We start from the raw sequence: 7,170 nt of genomic DNA, 5'->3' as shown, positions 1-7,170 counted from the left end.
TCAGGGATTTCTTTTTTTTATTTCCAATCTGAGTTCCTCTATACCTTTCTGCAGCTGTTTCTTTATTTCAGTAGCCGTTGATTCATTACTTTCAGCTGTGTGATTCCCAATTTGTTCTGTGTTAGTGTCCTCTGCACTTGTTACAGGTGGGCTTGGGTTCTGAGGTTGCATTTTGTTCCTTCTCATCATTTTTGTGTAGCACTGTTTTCTGACCTTTGTTGTAGATCTTCATTGTAGTTATAACCTTAGCACGTACTGATGTTCAGGTGCAGATCTACAAAGTTTGGATTTATCCAGTTGTGCCTGGCTTGGGTCTGGCTGCTGTGCTCAGCTCCTTCCTGCTGCTGCCCTTGGGGGTGAACCAGTTGTGCCCCTCTAGCAAGATTTTCTGCTCCTGGACTAGCTGGATGGTTCTATCCTCTACACTCTCTGCAGGGATTGCAGCTGCAGGGTTTCACCACAGAACTGTATGCCAGGCCTGAGCTGAGCCTGGAAGGGACAAGGTGGAGTAGAGGGGAGAGGCACCTCTCCCACACACTCACTGGGCCTGGGCTAGGACTGGGTCTGTGGGTTCCCGGAATGCTGCAGAAATTCCTACTCAGAGGGCGGGATGGGGGAGGTGCTGCGGAGTTGTGGGGGCCGTCCCAAGGGGGTAGAAAAGGGTCTCGCCCCTCCTGTGCCTGGGCTGGGACCAGTAGTAGGTCCTGCCAGTGCAGGGTAGCCGGAAGCTCTCCCACACACTCACTGGGCCTTGGTAGGACTGGGTCTGCCCTTTTCATTTCTAATTGCTTAGATTAGAGTCTTTTCTTTCCTCTTTTTGATGAATTTGCATAAGGTTCATCAATCTTATTTAATCTTTTAAGGAATCAACTCTTCAATTTATTGATTCTTTGTATATTTTTAATATGAATTGTACTAGTTTTTGCTCTTATTTTAATAATTTCTTCCCTCATATGACCTTTGGGTTTGATTTGTTCTTCTTTTCTTAGGATTTTCAGGTTCAAAAATAGGTTATGTACTTGAGCTTGTTCTATTCTCCTGGTGTGAGAATTCAGAGCTATAAATTTCCCTCTTACTCTTATTCATTTTATGTTTTAGATTAGTTTGTTTTGGTTTGGTTTTTGTGTTGATGTTCTTAGATTTTTTTATATCATGCTTTATCCCTAGTATCAAGGCTTCCTTAGGAAATATCTGATTCTCAAGCATGTCTTTCAGGTATAGGTGGTTCTTAGTCTTTGTCTCTATCCCAAGACCCTATTCCCCCAATGTATTAAGGATAAAAAGTTGCTATTTGGTACTGGACTATAGTGGTGGGTAGGCATGACCCCTTAAAATCACAGTGCGAAATCTCCTGGATTTCTATTTGGCTCTGTTTCATGGATTCCATTTCTTTCATAGGTTGGAAATTCATGGGTTTGTTTTTTTTTTTCATTTTCCTGAGTGCCTCTATTTTTTATGTTGTTTTTGGTCTTTCATTTTGATTGTTATTTCATTTTGCACTTCATAGATCATTTTTTTCTATATCCTCTTCTATTTCTTTATTCGTTTCTGCTGCTATCATTTTGGAAAAGGCTGGTGATTACCATCTGATTTTTCTCTATCTCATTTTGTTCTGGAATTATTCTGGGTGTGTTGGAGCACTGGGATTGCATTTTGCTTCTTCGTCTTGTCATTTTATGTTTTAGATTATTTTATTTTGTTTTGTTTTTGTGTTGATGTTCTTAGATTGTTTATATTATGCTTTATGCCTAGTATCAAGGCTTCCCTAGGAAATATCTGTTCTTCAATCATGTCTTTCAGGTATAGGTGGTTCGTAGTCTTTCTCTCTGTCCCAAGACCTTGTCCTCCTACTGTATTAAGGATAAGAAGTTGCCATCTATTTGGCTCAGGACATAGTATTTTTGTACTGGACTACAGTGGTGGGTGTGTATAACCTCTTACAATCACAGTGTTGTCATGTGGGGGACCAAAGATGATTATAATGGGTATGACATCCTGGCTGAAGTAGTACAGTTAGCAATAACAATAGATATAGATATAGATAGTTACAACAGATAAAAATAGACTAGTAACTGACAAACTATGATAACTATTAGCCTGATGCCATTAGTCATAGGAGCAAATTCTGCAATTTTGTAACAAACCCAAGCATATATTAGGAACAGGTATACAATTATTTTCCCTTTAGTGGGATGATTTTTCCTTGTTGAGGGACCATTAAGATGGATAGAGGCCAAGATAGAGAGATGAATGGAATGAAACATAGAAGGACAGAGGCTGAAGGGCCGAGGATAATCACTGAATTTTTTGAAAACTGTAGAACACGAGAGAGAAAGAATGGAATAGAAGGTCAAGGAACATTGAAGTGAACCGGAAAAAGAAGAGACAATGTTTACTCACATATAAGTATCATAAAATCATGCGAGATAGTCAGTGAAAAAGAGAAAGAGGATGCATACAGGAAAAAAAAAGACCAAAATAAACAAACAAAAAAATCTAGATGGAAAAAGAAAAATCAGTCAGACAAACAAGAAATCAAAAGTACTAAAATTTCTTTGGTGTTTGCAGTTCTGGGATGGACCAAGTCAGATCCAAAAAAATGTGTTCTATACTCCAGCCAGGTTTGCAGTGGTATTTATGGAGCATATGTGGCTAATCTTGGCCACTAAATGTGGGGAGTGGGACTGCTCTTCAGTTGATGTAGTACTTCTCAAGCCTTTTTAAGAATAATATGTTTCCCTGTTTGTCCATTTCTATTCTGTATGTCTGTGTACTGAAGCACAACCCTGCCTCACCTAACTTATTTACTGCTGACTTCTATTCTCATTGCTGATGTAGATTCTTCCACACTGTTGATGCTACCGGTTCATTTTATGAGCCCCCACCAGGCCTTTGCTGGGTCACCGGGTTCCATTGTGGGTTGGGCCCTGTATCTAAAGTTGTTTTTTTTTTTTTTTTTCCAGAACCGGCGATTGAACTCAGGCCCTTGCGTTTGCCAGGGAAGTGCTATATTCCACTGAGCCATCTCCCCGGCCCCAAAAGTTTTAAGTCAGAGTTCAATCAAGATGTGTTCCTGTCACATGAGGAATGGTTGGAAAAGATGTGGTATTTTTATACAATGGAGTATTACTCAGCTACAAAGAATGATAAACTTTAAAAAAGAATGATAAACTTGAAGTATTTATATTTAAGTGGATGCTACTTGAAGATATAATCATAAGTTAAATAAACCAGACCCACATGTGTAAATATCTTATAGTCTCCCTAGGAAAAGAACTCAAAAGAAGAAATACAAATAGAAAGTTATAACACAATTAAAAGGAAAGCAAGAACTTGAGGATTGGACAATGAAGAGAGGGCAAGTAGAAAAGCTGGGAAACATGACAGGGGCAAAACCATACATTTGTATGCACAGGATAGGTAAGGCAATGATCCTGAGAAACATCAGCAGGTTTTTGAAACTAGCAGTTAATTGATAGTATTCTCCACCTGACTAACTATATATGCTGATAACTGAACCAAGAAACTGCACTGAAGATAGTAATGTATAATAGAAGGATCACGCTTAGAATACCTGTCATTCTGGTCTTCTAAATATGTACTTCTTGTCATGACACAACAATTAACACTATATTGTCTCTCAAGTAAATGTTTGTTTCTTTGTTTTTTTAAAAGAGGGTAATAAATGAAAAAAAAGCACGAGGAAAAAAATGTCACAGTACTGTCCTGTTACAATGCTGTACATGGTTAGATTTCTAAATTTCTGTGTAAAATATGTAATTTTTATTCATATTCTTTAAATATTTTTCATTTTTTAAATTTTTTTCTCCATATTCTGTAGGGGCTTAAAGTTTAACATATCAATACTTGGTGAAAAATACCTGTTCCATAATATGCCTAAGATGTTTGATATTCAGACAGATAGTGAGGTTAAACCCAACTGCATATGTGGCAGGGTAATAATAAGCTTCTCTTCTGGAGGATTAACAACCTAAGTTTGCAGACCAAAAATTAGAGAAATAGAAAGGCTGCAATGACAGCCAACATTTTGACCCTAGCCTTCAAGGTCAGTGAAGACACAAGACATAGGAGAACCTATACTGTAACATCATGTAATTAAGTTGTGTCCCAAATTTTCTGGCCAAGGAGTTTATGGGGCCACAGAGCAACTTGATTGATGTTGTAGAGTGTGCCTAAGGAGAGTCACATGGACAGAAAAAATTCTCTCAGGCTTTCACAGAGAGCAAATTGGTCAAGCAATGGCCGTGACTCATCCATATGGTTGACACTGGCAAAGGATCTGCAAACTGCAGTACAGGGTTACAGGATAAGTTGTAAGGGTACTTGACTGACATTATCAGATATAAAAGTTACATTTCTTGTTATATAGGTGTTGCTTTAACTTGGTCTTAACCATCCAGCAGAAAAGCATAAAAACAAGGTATAAAATGTAAAGCCATATTAATATGCTGAGCTGTAAAAGGCTCTAGTCAACAACTTCTGTGGATACCTCACTGCTGTTGTGGACTGCTAGACTTTGTTGGATTGTTTTGCTGAATTTATGCACCTATTGTATTTAGATGCCAACATAATATCCATCTCTGAAAGGACTAAGCATAAAAGGGGCATACAAAGGTAGGACCATTTTGTATCTGTATATGCAGAATAGCTAGGATAGGTATACAGTTACTTTTCTTAATTCAATGAGAAGAAAGATTTGTACTAATATGTTTGGACAGGATATACTGTCTGCATCTTGTACTATGGATAACCACTAAGAAGATAACAATGTACAATGTATTAATTATTGAAACTCTCATATTAATCAGTTTTGAAACTGTCTGATTGCTATTTGTTTCTCAATAAAATAAAATAAAATAAACAAAAAGAAACTAGCCTAATAAAGGACTGAAAGAAAAAGAAATAAAAAAGATGTGTCCCATCACAATTTTTTTTGTTGTTTTGACACAGGTTCTTGCTGTATAGTTCAGGCTGGCCTTGAACTCACTGTGTAGCCCAGGCTGACCTCAAATTCACAGCAGTCCTGCCTTAGCCTCCCAAGTATTGAGATGACAGGCATGCCCCACCAGGCCTGTGTGGGACACAAAGACTGAAGTAATATCAGAATTGACAGAAACGTTCTGGTATAGAGACTAGAGAGTAGGATACCCACACCACTTATCCCCCACTCTTCATTCTTAGGATTGAGGTGGTGACAGACATGTGAGTATTTGTAACAAACAAGTGATTGTTGTTTTTTCATTTGCCTTGGGAATAGAGATTTGGGGAACTCATCCTCCTGCTCTTTCGGTGCCATCTTCAACATGGAGATGTCCCAGTGAGGATGTGTTCAGGCAGGCCAGAGTGTTATTCACATTGGCAGTTCCCTGTGGAATTAGGTATATGTGAGTTTTCCTTTTGACTCCTAAAGCAGCATATCCTGAAAACACCTCTAGATAAGATAAAATGTTCAAAGCATGGAATTTATAGCTTTTTAAAATACACAAGCAGTATGTTTATAGTTTGCTAAGGATTTGCTGCAGAAGTAGTGATGTCTAATGGAATACATCCTTGCTTTTCTCAGTGTTTTGTTTTGATATCATTACAAAAACCCACTGTGGCTTACACTGGAGGTTTTTATGAAAGCAATTTTTCTCCTAAAACTTGGTATTTTGCATTCCCTCTCAGATGAAGCACTGTAAAGCAAAGCTAACTGTCTATGAAAAATACAAATCAGAAGTGGAGTGGGGGAAGTGCTTTGTTAGTTTCCCCAGAAGAATTTTCTTTTTGTCTTGTATAGACCATTTCTTAGCTTGCTCATGACATTTGTAAGTTTTTTGACACAAAAGTGGAAGTCTTTAGTGATGGGAGGAAGTCTATATGATTACTGAGATGATTGCTATTTTTGATAAATATTCATTGCAGTAATCTGGAAATAACTTTTAACCATCTCAAAGTATATAAAATGCTTATTTATGACACAATAAAGCTTCTGGCCAGATGGTGAAAAAAAAAAAGAAAAAAAAGTTATGTCCCTCCTCATGCTGGTACCTATGGGGGGCAGTCAGGTTTCATGTGTATGATGGATGTAGTCAGCAGCAGGCAATAGATTTAAGGTGAAGGCGTCAATTTTGTGACTTTTGTATCCAGATTTAGACTGAGTCTGACATTTAGACAACAAGGTGGGCTATGTACTTTAACTTTAACCCCCGGTGGTCTACTTATGTTGTTGTGTCCAGCAGCTGTCCCTCACACAGTCACTGTGGGAACATAATGCTGAATTCCTGAAATGAAGCCAAACCACAGCTCATCCGATTCCTGGGTTCAGTCAATCCCTCCATGAAATGCTGTCTGATCATTCTCTCCAGGGTATATTACAGGCACTTCGACTACTGTCATTCACCAGTTGTTGTAGCAGACATCATCTGGTTGTCTGGTTCACTGCTTTCTTTGTGAAAGCCTGTGGAATCTCATGCTTTCATTTTTTCTTTACAGATTTGGTCTTACTTTCCTGTGAGCCACAATCCTGGAGCTTAGGGAAAAATGGCAGAATTTCCCCTTTCTTTTTCCTGCATTTTGTGTTGCCTCTTCGTTTTCTCTGTAGGCTCCAAATTTCCTCAGTAAGGTCATTCTTGGGCCCTGAGGACCCAACTCCCCCGTTTGCTTCTCCAAGTTGTTATCTTTCTATTGCCTGGATTCTGAAACTTGACAATGTTAATTTATTGTAGCTTGCCACTCCACCATCAGATGGCAGTATTTCTTGTTTTAAATCATGTCATGTTACCTGTAGAGTGAGTTTTGGCAAATTAATATATTCATGTGACTGAAAACTCAATGAAGAAGAAAAGCATATATGTTCCTCTCTCCAAGTTTTCATAGAATTCCCTATCTTTCCTTATGTGAAATAATTTTCCCATTTCTATCATCAAACATTAGTTTTGTTTGACTTTGATTTCATATGTGAAGAATCATATCACATGTAGCATTTCTTTTTTAATGCATATTACTTACACATTATAGCATACATATAACCTATTTTGACCATTCACACTTTGATCATTATCCACTTTGCCCCCACCCTAAACAGTGCACTGATTTTATTCTTCTTTCAAATCTCCTTCAAAAGGGAGTACTCTTTTGATTTCTCTCTCTCTCTCTCTCTCTCTCTCT

General features: G+C 38.1%; 1 pseudogene; it reads left to right on the top strand.

Moving 5' to 3' along the window:
• The window catches only part of LOC105741164, a 23,725-nt pseudogene that overhangs the window by 15,751 nt on the left and 804 nt on the right, over nucleotides 1–7,170 (top strand).

This window comes from Octodon degus, unplaced genomic scaffold, assembly GCF_000260255.1.
Source record: "Octodon degus isolate 3935 unplaced genomic scaffold, OctDeg1.0 scaffold00314, whole genome shotgun sequence".
Taxonomy (NCBI): Eukaryota; Metazoa; Chordata; class Mammalia; order Rodentia; family Octodontidae; genus Octodon; species Octodon degus.
This window is presented reverse-complemented; position numbering and strand designations above follow the sequence as displayed.